The sequence below is a fragment of the Mirounga angustirostris genome, unplaced genomic scaffold (assembly GCF_029215605.1).
Source record: "Mirounga angustirostris isolate CCGP_5_RB_7025 unplaced genomic scaffold, mMirAng1.0.hap1 SCAF_9, whole genome shotgun sequence".
Taxonomy (NCBI): Eukaryota; Metazoa; Chordata; class Mammalia; order Carnivora; family Phocidae; genus Mirounga; species Mirounga angustirostris.
This window is the reverse complement of record NW_026991717.1, coordinates 20,790,410-20,805,289: the sequence shown is the minus strand read 5'-3', so window position 1 is coordinate 20,805,289 and position 14,880 is coordinate 20,790,410. Positions and strand designations below refer to the sequence as shown.

General features: G+C 38.1%; 1 long non-coding RNA gene across 3 annotated transcripts in view; it reads left to right on the top strand.

The window, feature by feature from the left end:
• Nucleotides 1-14,880, top strand: part of LOC123860949 (uncharacterized) — an 86,050-nt gene that overhangs the window by 15,108 nt on the left and 56,062 nt on the right. The window contains exon 2 of one of the 3 annotated variants that reach the window (XR_008507964.2): nt 13,926-14,175. The exons of 1 other annotated variant lie outside the window; for it this stretch is intronic. This is a non-coding gene — a long non-coding RNA (uncharacterized LOC123860949). Of the gene's footprint in view, nt 1-5,364; nt 14,176-14,880 lie in introns of those variants that run through there. One more of the 3 variants, XR_006794915.3, reaches the window with a different exon arrangement.

Below are 14,880 nucleotides of genomic sequence, written 5' to 3'. Positions count from 1 at the left end.
AGAAGAAATCCTTCGGGTACTGAAGCCAAAAAACCAAGTGGCTCATATGGGAAATAAAATATTTGGCATTAATTCATTGTACCAAAAAAATAATAGAAGCAATTTTGAGATAATCAGAAAAGGAAATGTCACCCAAGGATTTTATATCTGATAAAACTGAACAAACTATCATCAGTGTGCAAAAACTCAGGGAATATCATTTCCATTAGCCCTTCCTGAAGAAACTTATTAATTCATGAACTTCAAAGAACCAAAATAACTAGAGAGACATTAACATAAGTACAGGTAATGAGCATTAAATATATAGTTCCTCTTAGAACTAAGACTAAATGAGGACCCTTATCTCATACCATATATAAAACATAACTCAAAAATGCATCAAAGGGGCAACAGTTTGCATTCCCACCAACAGTGCATGAGGGAGCCTTTTTTAGCATGTCCTCACCAACACTTGTGGAAAACAGTATGGAGGTTCCTCAAAAAATTTAAAATAGAACTACCGTATGATCCAGTAATCACACTAATGAGTATTTACCCAAAGAATACAAAAACACTAATTCAAAAGGATACATGCACCCCTTTTTCTATTGAAGTATTATTTACAATAGTCAAATTATGGAAGCAGCTCAAGTGTCCATCAATAGATAAATGGATAAAGATGTGGTATATATATACAATGGAATATTATTCAGCCATAAAAAGAATGAAATCTTGCCATTTGCAACAGCATGGATGGAGCTAGAGAGTATGCTAGGTGAAATAAATCAGTCAGAGAAAGACAAATGCTACATGATTTCACTCGTGTAGAATTTAAAAAACAAGCAAATGAACAAATGGAAAAAAAGAGACAAACCAAGAAACAGACTCTTAACTATAGAGAACAGATGGTTAGCAGAGGGGAGGTGGGTGAGGGGTGAAATAGGTGATGGAGATTAAGAGTACACTTACCATGATGAGCACTGAGTAATATATGGAATTGTTGAATCACTATATTGTATACCCGAAACTAATATAAGACTGTATGTTAAAAAATAAAAATAAAGCTCTCTAGCTGTGAAAAAAATGCATCAAAGGCCTAAATATAAGAACTAAAACTATGAAATGCTTTGAGAAATCACAGCTATCCATCTATATGACCTTGAATGAGGCAATGGTTTCTTAACAATGACATCTAAAGCACAAGCACCAAAGAAAGCATAGATACATTGGACACCATCAAAATTTAAAATTGTTCAAAAGACAGATCAAGAAAATGAAAAGACAATCCACAGAAAGAGGAAAAGGGTTTATAAATCATATATCTGGTAAGAGTCTAATGCCCAGAATACATATATGTTTTTAAAACTCTTGCAGCTCAACAATAACAAAACAACCCAGTTGAAAAAGGAGCAAAGGGTCTGAACTGAAATTTCTCCAGAGAACATATAGAGGTGACCAATAAGTGCATGAAAATATGTTCAACATCATCAGAAGTTAGGGAAATGCAGATCAAAGCCACAATGAGATACCACTTCGTAGCCACTAAAAAGGCTATTATCAAACTGGCGGACAGTAACAGCTCTCGGCAAGGTTATGGAGAAATGGAAGCATTGTCCATGCAGGTGGGAATATAAATGGTGCAGCCACTCTGGAAAACCACTTGCCAGTTTCTCAACATGTTCAGCTTAAAGTTACCATATGACTCAGCAATTCCACTCATAAGTATATACCCAAGAGAAACCAAAAACGTATTTTTTACACAAAAACTTGTACACGAACATTGATAGCAGTGTTGTTATGCACTGTTACCAAAAAATGGCAACAACCTAAAAAGCCCCATCTGATGACTGCACAAACAAAATGTGGTATATCCAAACAGTGACATCATTTTTAGCCATAAAAAGGAATGTTGTACTGATAAGTGCTACAGTAGAGAGGAACTTTGAAAACATTATGCTATGTGAAACGAGCCAATCAAAAAAGATCACGTATTGTATCATTCCACCAATACAAAATGTCCAGAAGAGTCAAATCCATTGAAACAGACAATAGCTTAGTGGTTGCCAAGGGCTGGGGGAAAGGAGAAATGGGAGTTTCTGCTAATGGGTACAGGTTTCTTTTTTCAGTTGATGAAAATGTACTAAAATTCGTTAAAGGTGGTTGCATACCTTTATGAGCACATTAAAAACTACTGCATTGCATACTTTAAAAGGGTATCAATGGAACGTGGATCACCACATCAAAAACCAATGATGTATAGTATGGTGACTAACATAACATAATAAAATTAAAAAAAATAAAAAATAAAAAAATAAAATTACATGAATTATGTTTCAATTAAGCTGTTATATTTTAAAAGACCAAATGAGTGTTAAAAAGAGTACTGGTTTTATGCTCTGTTACAGACTGAATGTTTATATCCCTCCAAAAGTCATATTGCTGAAACCTAATCCCCAATGTGATGATATTTGGAGATGAGTGCCTGTGGGACACCTCTGCCGGCATGAGTGGAATTAGTACCCTCCTAAAAGAGACCCCAGAGAGCTCCCCTTCTGCTATGTGAGGACACAGCAAGAAGATAGCCATCTATGAACTAGGTAGCAAACCCTCACCAGGCACTGATCTGCTGGTGCCTTGATCTTGGAATTCCAAACTCCAGAACTGTGAGAAATAAATGTCTGTTGTTTATAAGGCACTCAGTCTATGGTATTCCCCTACAGCAGCCTAAATGAAAACATGACAATGTAGATATAATACAGCTATTAAAAAAAAAAAAAAAACTGGGGTTGAATGGGGAAAGCAAATGCAAAAATTTCAGCCACTCTCAATAATTAATTGGTTGTGGTAGTAGTCACATTATTATGATGAGACCTTTTGCTGTGTAATTCTGGATTAAGTAAATGAGGAATTATGGGTTATTCTAGTTATACCATCCCTTGTGTCCTTTCCTAGAGGAAAGAAGTTAGAGATATAATATAGGCGAAGTTACATAAAATTCCTATAGTCCTGAATCTGAATGGGAAATAGCAGTATGAATTCATGAGATATCTTGTTTATGTGTGTAGCTATGTGTGTGTGTGTGTGTGTGTGTGTGTGAGTTACTTAACTCTGTCCACTAAAAATCATAGAAACAATGACCAACCCAGTAGCAATAAACATCCCTAGGACCCTGATTATTGTCTTGAAATACCATTTCTCAATTTAAAAAAATGGCTGATCCCAGGCTTGGGATCATATCAGATAGCAAAAACACTAGAAAATACTAGTAGAGCAATGCCAAAAGGATTCAGGAGTTGATTTTAGATGTTCCTACTTGGTAAAGATGGGGAAATTTGAATGTCAATTAGGATACTCACTGAAATGCATTAAAAACCATCAAATATGTTTAAAGTCCATAGTTCATAATGGTATCTTTAAAATCAACTCATTGGTTGTTAGAGATGAAAAGGACAAAACTCATTATCTTAAAAACTGGCAAAGAACAAGAAAATAATTAGGCATTTGTTCCTCTTTTCCTATATGAAATGTTCTATTGGGCAACCAGATAATAGATGAGGAGAAGTATCATTTTATAAAAATATCCCAATCAATAGTTGAAAAAGAAATATTGGATTAAAATATCACCTTTTTGCAACTCACAATGTGTAGATATACTCAGGGAACACTAACAGCTGCTGTCATAAAAAAAGAGTGAAACCCAGACATGATGTGCCCCCTGATGAAAGAACACATCAATTATGTCCTGAGATAGGGTTGAGCCTGACTCCAATCCAGTCTCTGGATCCAGCTGCCAATTTGCAGGAAACCCAGAAGGCAGAGTAACATGGTTGAACTGCACCACGAGAATGCAGGAGTTGGCATTCTCAGTAAAACCTGGACTGCCAGACAGCCTGAGTTCTTCAACAGATAAATTGTAGAGAAAGGAAAAAGATGGAGGGGAAACCTATAGATTAAAAGAGATTTGACAGACATATTAAATTTTCTTAAATGGACAAGAATAAACTGTAGTGTCTAGGGATAGATACTTGCTTGGAGGAGAAGGAAGGGGCTGCCATTAGGATAGGGCACATGGAGGGAATTCTGAGATAGCTGGCAGTTTAATTTCTTGACCTGGGGAGGGGGTTACAAGGTTACTCACCTTAAAATAATTTATCTAACCCTCCACTTGATTTGTGTGGATTTCTAGATCTGTTTTACTGTGCCATAAAAAGGTTTTTAAAATCCCCGCCCCCCCCCCGAAGCATGTTTATTTACAATTTCAGGTGAAAACCTCCATTCTTGGCTTGTCCAAGTTCATCACGACTCCTATTCCATGACTTTTGTGCCTGTATTTGAGAGTAAGTTTTTAAACAACTCAATTTTGCATCTGACATCATGGAACAAAGATGTATGTCCTGTTCTTCTCTAATATGCCTCTGTGCATCTTCATTCATCTTGGATAAGTGGCTGCATATCATCTTCCAGATGGTGCTTGACAAGCAAACCCTTTGTATAATGAAAGGAAACTGTGGCACTGAACACCTCATTCAGGTTTCCATCACCACCACTGCACCTTTTAGATACTAGAATAGACTGTCTGCCCCACTGCAGATTTATCACTATTTGGATGTCAACTCTTTATTCCTCCCAGACTTAATCTGCAGCAGATTACTCAAAATAGGCAGCTGTGATACAGAGAGTGAAAAGAACAGCAGGCTTGGAATGAATACCCCTGGCTCAACCAGCGACTCTTTGTAGCTATGTGATCAGGGGCAGGCTACTTGATATTCCTGCACCTGTTGCCTCATCTGGAAAGTGGGGGTGATCCACGGGGTCTCATGAAGCTTCAGTAAGGTGATGAATAGAAAAGCAGCTTGTGGACTCTACAACTCAATGGTGCCTTCATCACTCCTACACAGCTCACTTGCAATGAATTTCTTTCTCTCTGTCATCACCTATGACCCTATAATGGGTCACATTATGACTCTGCCCCATCAGATACAAAATAATGACCGAAAGGCTCAGAGCCTCCAGGAAGCCAAGGATTGGAGACATAGAGTCTTGGAATGTGAAGGCCTCAGGGGGTCTCAGAGCCATCTGACCCTGAGTGGCATGTTGTGTCCCTTCTAAGGAGCCCCAGGATTCCACAGCCAACTTCAATGGCTGCTTTAGGGCCCAGAAGAAGGAGAAGCCCACAAGACTCTGACTGCCACTGCTACTTCCTTCTGAGCAGTTCTACATCATCAAATCTATTCCTTGGTGCTCTATGTAAGAGTTCATTTTACAGGTTCTGAAAAACAATAAAACAACAACAGAAATGTATCTGTTCTAATTCTCATTTTGCAAATAAGAATAAAGACCTAGAAAAGGTAAGAGACTCATTCAGCATCTTTTTTTTTAAGTTTTTATTTTAATTCCAGTTAGTTAACAGTGTTATATTAGTTTCAGGTGTACAATATAGTGATTCAATAATTCCATGTGTCACCCTGTGCTCATCACAAGTGCACTCTTTATCCCCATCACTTACTTCACCCATGCCCCCAACCATCTCCCCTCTGATAACCATCAGTTTGTTCTCTATAGTTAAGAGTCTGTTTCTTGGTTTGCCTCCCTCCCTCTCTCTCTCTTTTTTATTTTCCTTTGCTCATTTGTTTTGTTTCTTAAATTCCACATATGGGTGAAATCATATGGTATCTGTCTTTCTCTGACTGACTGATTTCACTTAACATTATACTCTCTTAACATTATATTCTCCATCCACGTGGTTGCAAATGGCAAGCTTTCATCCTTTTTTATGGCTGAGCAACATTCCATTGTGTGTGTATACACACACACACACACACACACATATATATATATTATACATATCTTCTTTATCCATTCATCAATCGATGGACACTTGGGCAGCTTCCATATCTTGGCTACTGTGAATAATGCTGCTATAAACACAGGGATGCATGTATCACTTTCAATTAGTGTCTTTGTATTTTTGGGGTAAATAGCCAGTATTGCGATTGTTGAATTGTAGGGTAGCTCTATTTTTTAACTTTTTGAGGAATCTCCATACTGTTTTCCACAGTAGCTGTACTAGTTTGCATTCCCACCACCAGTGCACAAGTGTTCCTTTTTCTCCACATACTCACCAACACTTGTTGTTTCTTGTTTTGTTGATTTTAGCCATTCTGACAGGTGTGGGGTACTATCTCATTGTAGTTTTGATTTGCATTTCCCTGACGGTGAGTGATGATGAACATCTTTTCATATTTCTGTTGGCTATCTGTATGTCTTCTTTGGAGAAATGTCTATTTGTGTCTTCTGCCTATTTTTAATTGGATTTTTTTGTTTCTTGGGTGTTGAGTTTATAAGTTCTTTAAAAGCATTTTTTTTAATTATTTATTTATTTATTTATTTGAGAGAGAGAGAGTGCACGCGCAAGTGGGGGCAGGGGGAGAGGGAGAGGGAGAAGCAGACTCCCCACTGAGCAGGGAGCCCGACTCAGGCTCAATCCCAGGATCCCGAGATCATGACCTGACCTGAAGGCAGACCCTTAACAGACTGAGCCACCCAGGCACCCTGAGTTTTAAAAGTTTTTTATATATTTTAGACACTAACCCTTTATCAGATATGTCATTTGCAAATATCTTCTCCCATTCTGTAGGTTGCCTTTTAGTTTTGTTGATTATTTCCTTCACAGTGCAGAAGTTTTTTATTTTGATGTAGTCCCAATAGTTTATTTTTGCTTGTTTCCCTTGCCTCAGAAGACATATCTAGAAAAAGTTGTTATGGCTGATAAAGAAGTTACTGCCTGTGTTGTCTTCTAGGATTTTTATGATTTCAGGTCTCCCATTTAGATATTTAATCCATTTTAAATTTATTGTTGTGTATGGTATAAGAAAATAGTCCAGTTTCATTCTTTTGCATGTTGCTGTCCAGTTTCCCCAACACCTTTTGTTGAAGAGACTTTTTCCCATTAGATATTCTTTCCTGCTTTATCAAAGATAAATTGGTCATATAGTTGTGGATTTATTTCTGGGTTTCCTATTCTATTGCATTGATCTATGTGATTATTTTTGTGCCAGCACCATACTGTTTTGATTACTACAGCTTTGTACTTTGTAATATACCTTCAAGTCTGTAATTGTGATGCCTCCAACTTTGCTTTTCTTTTTCAAGTTCGCTTTGGTTATTCAAGGTCTTTTGTGCTTCTGTAAATTTTAGGATTGTTTGTTCTAGTTCTGTGAAAAATGCTGGTCGTATTTTGATAGGGACTGCATCAGATTTGTAGAATGCTTTGGGTAGTATAGATATTTTAACAATATTTGTTCTTCCAATCCATGAGCATGGAATGTCTTTCCATTCCTTTGTGTCATTTTCAATTTCTTCCATCAGGATTTTTATAGTTTTCAGAGTACAGGTCTTTCACCTCTTTGGTTGAGTTTATTCCTAGGTATCTTATTATTTTTGTTACAATTGTAAATAAGATTGTTTTCTTTATTTCTCTTTCTGTTGCTTCATTATTGATGTATATGTACAGGATTTTGTGTCCTGAGACTTTACTGAATTTGTTTATCAGTTCTAGTAGCTTTTTGGTCGGTCTTTGGGTTTTCTATATCATGTCATCTGAAAATAGTGAAAGTTTAACTTCTTTCTTATTGATTTGGGTCCCCTTTATTTCTTTTTGTTGTCTGCTGTGGCTGGACTTCTAGTACTTTGTTGAATAAAAGTGGTAAGAGTAGACATCCTTGAGTTGTTTCTGACCTTAGGGGAAAAGCTCTGTTTTTTCCCCATTGAGGATGATACTAGCTGTGGGTCTTTCATATATGGCCTTTATTATGTTGAGGTATGTTCCCTCTAAACTTATTTTCTGGAGGGTTTTTATCATGAATGGATGTTGTGCTTTGTCAAATGCTTTTTCTGCATCTGTTGAAATTATCATATCATTCTTATCCTTTCTCTTACTGATGTGATGTATCACTTTGATTGATGTGCAAATATTGAACCACCCTGGCAACCCAAGAATAAATCCCACTTAATCATGGTGAGTGATTTTTTTCATGTATTGTGGATTTGGTTTCCTAGTATTTTGTTGTGAATTTTTGCATCTATGTTCATCAGAGATATTGGCCTGTAATTCTCTTTTTTAGTTGTGTCTTTATCTAGTTTTGGTATAAGGTAATGCTGGCCTCATAGAATGAATGTGCAAGTTTTTCATTCTTCTATTTTTTGGAATATTTTGAGAAGCATAGGTATTAAATCTTATTAAATGTTTGGTAGGATTCGTCTGTGAAACCATCTCATCTTGGACTCTTGTTTGATGGAAGATTTTTGATTACTGATTTAATTTCTTTGTTGGTTATTGGTGTATTCAAATGTTTTATTTCTTCTTGTTTCAGTTTTGTAGTTTATATGTTTCTAGGAATTTATCCATTTCTTCTAAGTTGTCCAATTTATTAGCATATAGTTTTTCATAATATTCTCTTATAATTGCATTTCTGTGTTGTTGGTTGTTATTTCTCCTCTCTCATTTGTAATTTTATTTATTTGAGTCCTTTCTTTTTTTTTCTTGATAAGTCTGGCTAGACGTTTACCAATTTTATTGATTTTTTTCAGTGAACCAGCTCCTGGTTTCATTTACCTGTTCTATTGGGTTTTTTTAGTTTCTGTACCATTTATTTCTGCTCTAATCTTTACTATCTCCTTCCTTCTGCTGGTTTTAGGTTTTGTTTGTTCTTTTTCTAGCTCCTTTAGGTGTAAGATAAGGTGGTTTATTTGAGCTTTTTCTTGCTTCTTTAAGTAGGCCAGTATTGCTATAAACTTCCCTCTTAGAACATCCCATAGGTTTTAGACCATCGTATTTTCATTTTCATGTGTTTCCATGTACTTTTAAAATTTCTTCTTTTATTTCCTGGTTGAATCACTCATTGTTTAGTAGCATTTTATTTAACCTCCATATATTTGTGGTCTTTCAAGATTTTTTCTTGTGGTTGACTTCTAGTTTCATAGCATTGTGATCAGAAAAGATGTGTGGTATGACTTCGGTCTTCTTGAATTTGTTGAGGATTATTCTGTGGCCTAGCATGTGATCTGTTCTGGAGAATGTTGCATGTGTACTTGAAAAGATTATGTATTCTGCTGTTTTAGGAAGGAATGTTCTGAATATAACTGTTAAATCCGTCTAGTCCTGTGTGTCATTCAGAGCCATTGTTTCCTTATTGATTTTCTATTTAGATGATCCATCCATTAATGTAAGTAGGGTGTTAAAGTCTCCTACTATTATTATATTATTATTTATCAGTTCTTTTATGTTTGTTATTAACTGTTTTATGTATTTAGGTGCTCCTGTGTTAGCTGCATAAATATTTACAATTGTTTTATCTTCTTGTTGGATTGTCCTCTTTATTATTGTATAGTGTCCTTCTTTGTCTCTTGGTACAATCTTTGTTTTAAAGTCTATTTTGTCTGATATAAGTATTGCTACCCTGGCTTTCTTTTGACATACATTTGCATGATAGATGTTTCTCCAACCCCTCACTTTCAATCTGCAGGTGTCTTTTGGTCTAAAGTGAGTCTTTTGTAGGCAGCATATAGATGAATCTTTGAATCCATTTGCATTCAAAGTAATTACTGATAGATATGGGAATGCCTGGGTGGCTCAATCAGTTAAGTGTCCAACTCTTGAATTCAGCTCAGGTCATGATGTCAGGGCCTGGGATCAAACCCCACATTGGGCTCCATGCTCAGTGGGGAGTCTGCTTGAGATACTCTTTCTTCCTCTCCTTCTGCCCCTCTCTCCACCCATGTGCGCTCTCTCTCTTTTTCTCTCTCTCTCAAATAAGTGGACATATCTTTCTTTAAAAAAAAGTAATCACTGATAGATATGTATTTATTGTCATTTTATTATTTTTGTAGTTGTTTCTGACTATTTTCTCTGTTCCTTTCTTGTCTTTCTCTCTTTCATGGTTTGTTGACTTTCTTTAGTGATGTATTTGGATTTCTTTCTCTTTATTCTTTGCATATTTATTAGTGGTTTTTAATATATGGTTACTGTTAGGTTTGTGTATAACACAACCTGCATATAGCAGTCTGTATTACGTTGATGGTTTAAGTTTGAACCATTCTTTTCTCCTCTCTTCCCATGTTTTAGGTACATATTGTCATATTTTACATCCTTTTATTTTGTGAATTCTTGGACTGATTTTTTACAGAAATATTCATTTTTACTGCTTTTCTGTTTCCTACCTTCATACTGCCACTTTAGGTTTCTCCTTTCCACTCAAAGAGTCCTCTTTAATATGTCTTGCAAGGCTGGTTTAGTGGTCATGAATTCCTTTAGTTTTTGTTTGTCTGGGGAAACTCTTTATCTCTCCTATTTTGAATGATAGCCTTGCCAGATAGGGTGTCCTTGGCTGCAGATTTTTCCCATTCAGCACTTTGAATATATCATGCCACTCTCTTGGGCTTACAAAGTTTCTGCTGAAAAATCCCCAACTAGCCTTATGGGGGTTCCCTTATATGTTACTGTCTTCTTTTGTCTTCATGCTTTTAATTTTTTTTGTTTTTGTTTATCACTATATTTTGCCAATTCAATTGCAATATGTCTTGGTGTGGATCTACTTTTGTTGATTTTGTTGTGAGCTCTCTGTACCTCCTAGATCTAGATATCATTTTCTTTTCCCAGATTAGGGAAATTTTCAGCTATTATTTCTTCAAATAAAATTTCTCCCCCTTTTCTCTCTTTTCTTCTCCTGGGACTCCTAGAATACAAATATTATTATATTTGATGGAGTCACTGAGTTCCCTAAGTTTATTCTCATGTTGTATAATAATTCTTTTTCTTTTCATTCAGCTTCATTACTATCCTATCTTCTAGGTCATTCATTCATTCTTCTGCTTCTTCCAGCCTGCTGTTCATTCCATCCAGCATGTTTCTTATTTCATTTATTGGGCTCTTTATCTCTGCTATGTTATTCCTTAGCTCTGTGTTAAAGGTCTCACTCAGGTCTTCCACTCTTTTCTCTTGAAGTTCAGTGAGTATCTTTACGATTACTACTTTAAATACTCTATCAGGCATGTTACTTATGTCTGTTTTGCTTAGATCTCTGGCTGTGGCCTTGTCCTGTTCTTTCATTTGGGATAAATTCCTCTATCTTCTCATTTTATCTAAGTCTCTGTGCCTATTTCTGTGTGTTAGGGAAATCAGATACATCTCTTATTCTTGAGGGTAATGGCCTTATGAAGAAGAGGTCCTGTAGTGCCCTCCCATGTAGTGTTCCCTATTCCCCATGGCCTGACACTTCTGTGAGTGTCTCCAATGTGTGTTGCATGTGCTCTCCTGTTTTGTCCTGGCCACTTTATCCTTAAGGCCAGTCATCTGCAGAGGCTCTCTTTGCCCATTGTGGGCAGGGTTTGGTCCCTGGGCTGAATGTGGTGCATTTTCACTAGGTGTGCTCTGCTCTGCTTATGAAATAAGAACTGTCACCACTACCACCAGAACTGAGGTTCTGCGAAACTTCTGAGTGGGGAGATGAGGTGTGAACCGGGGTTTGGCCAGTCTCCTGGAGGGGGTCTGCTGTGCTGGGACTGAGCCAAGCCTGACTTGGAGGGGCATTTCCACCAGAGTGTGGGGAGTAGGGCTTGGGGCAAGCAAGGTACATAGCAAGTGAGCTCCACATTGGTTCCTGCAGGAAGGCCTGTGCTTATGCTGGGAGGTAGGGGAAGGAAATGGCACTGGCCAGTTTCTTTGTTCTTGGAGTGGTCTGTCTGTAAATGCTGTCTCTCCAGGACACACTCTGAGATAAGTGAATTACCCCCCCACTAAATGCCCCAAGTGCTCTTCAGGCCGCTGTTTCCATGTTGTACGTCCACTGGTTGTTTGCCTGCCTTCTCTCCAAGAGCAGCGTTATGCCTTCTGGGATTTAACACAGCCAACCCTGCTGACCTTTAAAACTCCAGGCTTTAAGCCCTGCTGGTTGCCAGAAGTCACAAAATTTATCCCCTTTCACTTTCCAAGCCAGTTACTGTGGGGATTCCATTTCCCTGGGAGCTGTCTTGTGTGCTAGTCTGTCTCTTGCCCTTCTCCATAACCATGGCTCCCTCTCCATTACAGCAGCCATGATCCATTTCTCTCCCAAACCATGTCTCCATACTTCCTGCCTTCTTCTATGTAGCCTCTTCTCTCCCTTTGTTATGGAGTTTGTTCTGCCAGTCTTAAGGTCAATTTCTGGAGTATTTAGGATGATTTGATAGTCATCTAGTTATATTCATGACAAGAGGTGAGCCTCCTACTCTGCTGCCATCTTCCAACTTCTCTCATCCAGCCTTTCAACTAGTAACAGGAAGAACTGTGGCCAGAATGTAGTTCTTCTGGATTCTATGCCAGCATCCATTCCACCAAGTCTCTCTCTGTGGTGCTTCCAGGGTTCTGTATTGGCCTTATGGATAAGAAACAGAACTAGCAGCTGGGCAACCAACTACGGTTGTGCCCTGCACAAGAACAGCCCATCGAGGCCGGGCACCCTGTACTGGTGCTTGTTCCTTTGGTATTTTCTGCTTAGTATGACTGTGCTATGTGAGCTGGCTTTAACTCTGGCCAACGGTATGTCCAACTTTGTGTGCCAAGGCTCCCCTGCTTCTTCTCTCTTCTGAATCCTTTCAAGGTGTCCTCCCAATTTAGCCTCATCTGAGCTCTGTTGTGTACAGTGAAGACCAGTGAGTTTTTGATGAAGCACATCCATAGAATTGTGAAGATTGATGGTTTTTCCGATAGTCTGTGTCCTCAAAGTAAGTTAGATACGACTGGAAACTGTAATTGCTTGTCCAAGCCACTAGGGTACCATTTAGGAAATTACTTCCTCAGTAAAATTTAGTAAATTACAGTTGTAATTTAGTAAAACTAGGCTACTCTTTGGTAAATTAGTGTTTCAGGGCAGTTGCAATGATGTACTGCACAGAACTTAGTGAATGGTATCCCAGTGACCTATAATGCCCCTTCTAGGTGGGCCTGTGCAAAGGGGAAAGCTTCTGTGTCATGGGAAAAATGTCCAGTTTATTATAATTCATGAGAAGGGAGAGACCAAGAGTCCTTAGGAGGTCAGAGGGTCCTCCCTGCATTTGTTAAGGAAAATTTCTCAAACAGCACATGTAAATAGCTCCCAAATGGATACAAAATTCAGAGCATTTCATAGCTTTCAGGGACAATCAATTTGAAAGGAGGAAAGAAGGAAGGAAGAAAAATTTTCATGATTGATAGAATGGGATGTTTAAAGAAGCAACCAAAACGTTTTTAATGGATCCAAATATTCATAAACACATGGTAAGAATGATGGTGCTTTATAAATGCTCTAACATAAAGTCTTGATAATATACAGATAATGCCCCAGGGGACCTATAATGTGCTTCTCCTCAGAAGCTCAACAAACTGCTATGTAAATTATTAGTGATTAATATTTTCTACATTAATCTTATACATACATTTAATCTTCAAACATTACTGCTGGCTCTTTTGCCAATCTCCCTTCAGTCATTATTAAATAAAATTTCTCATTTCTTTCTTCCTACAAACATCCCTTTTTTCTTAAATCTTTCAGAATTTCTGGAATATACCAAAAGATTTGAGAAAAATCTGTCTTTGCTAGAAGATACTCTGGCAAGTCAATCCTTCTGAAAGAATTAATTTTTTTGAAATCAGTGCCTACTTAGTTTTGCAATTTTCTTTTAAAGAATGCACTCCATTTTAGAAGACTTTTGTTAAGGGGAACTTATTCCTCATCTCATGCCCCAGAAGTTTTCTCTGCCCCTAGCTTGCTCCTCCCTGTAAAGGAGTGACTTATTTGATCAATGTTTGGACCACATTACTTGGAGGGCATTGATGCCCATCTCAGCTGCTATGGGTTGAATTGTGTCTCCTAAAAAAATACGTTGAAGTCCTAACCCCTAACATTTGTGAATGTGACCTTATTTTGAAATAGGGCTTTGCAGACGTACTCAAGTTAAGACAAGGTCATTAGAATGGGACCCTAATCCAATATGACTTGTGTTCTCACAAGAAGAGAAGAAACACAGATGCATCTACAAGCTGAGAATGCCAAGGACTGCTAGCAAACACCAGAAGCTAGGAGAGGCAAGGAAGGATTCTTCCCTACAAGTTTCAGAGGAAGCATGGCCCTGCTGACACGTTGGTTTTGGACTTCTTGCCTCTGGAACTGTGAGAGAATAAAGGTCTGTTTTCAGCCACGAGTTTGTGGTACTTTGTTGCAGGAATCCTATAAAACCAGTATACCACCGTTGCTCTCTCTCCTCTTCTATCTGCCTCTTGTACCCATGCATGGTGAGGGTCTGTTCTAGCCAAGTCTCATCTTTCAATTCCAGCTCTCACCTGTGGCAAAACCAGGCAAATCAGAGTCACGAAAAGTCCTAAAGATTTAGGTTGTGGAAGGGAGATCCCTCTGTTCTCTCTCATCCAAATCTGCCACTTCCTAAAGCTGCCCCAGAACTTTGCTTCATTGTGTTCCTTGTGTCTATTTGAAGATGGTTATAATGTGGAGGCTCCTACCATTTAGTTATAACACACTGTTCCATCTATGTCACCTGTTCACCCCCTATGCTGGTTAACAAGCTAGTGTTGGCTACAAATCTACCCTTGTATTCTCTCTACTTCATGTGGCTGGTGCCTGCCATTCATTCCTGTCTGCTTCTCTATTTAAACATTGCCATTATCCTGAGTAACTTCAACATCTTCATGACAACCCACCCAGCAGCCTTGGCCTATCAGCTCCTGCAAAACCTCACCACTATGTCCTGCTTCACTGCATCTGGCTTGATCACTCAACTATGACTACCCTTTGACCATCATTTATCCCCTTGACTAATATTTGTCCTTGCCCAACCCCCCCACCCCCCACTCCACTCCACACAGCAGAAACA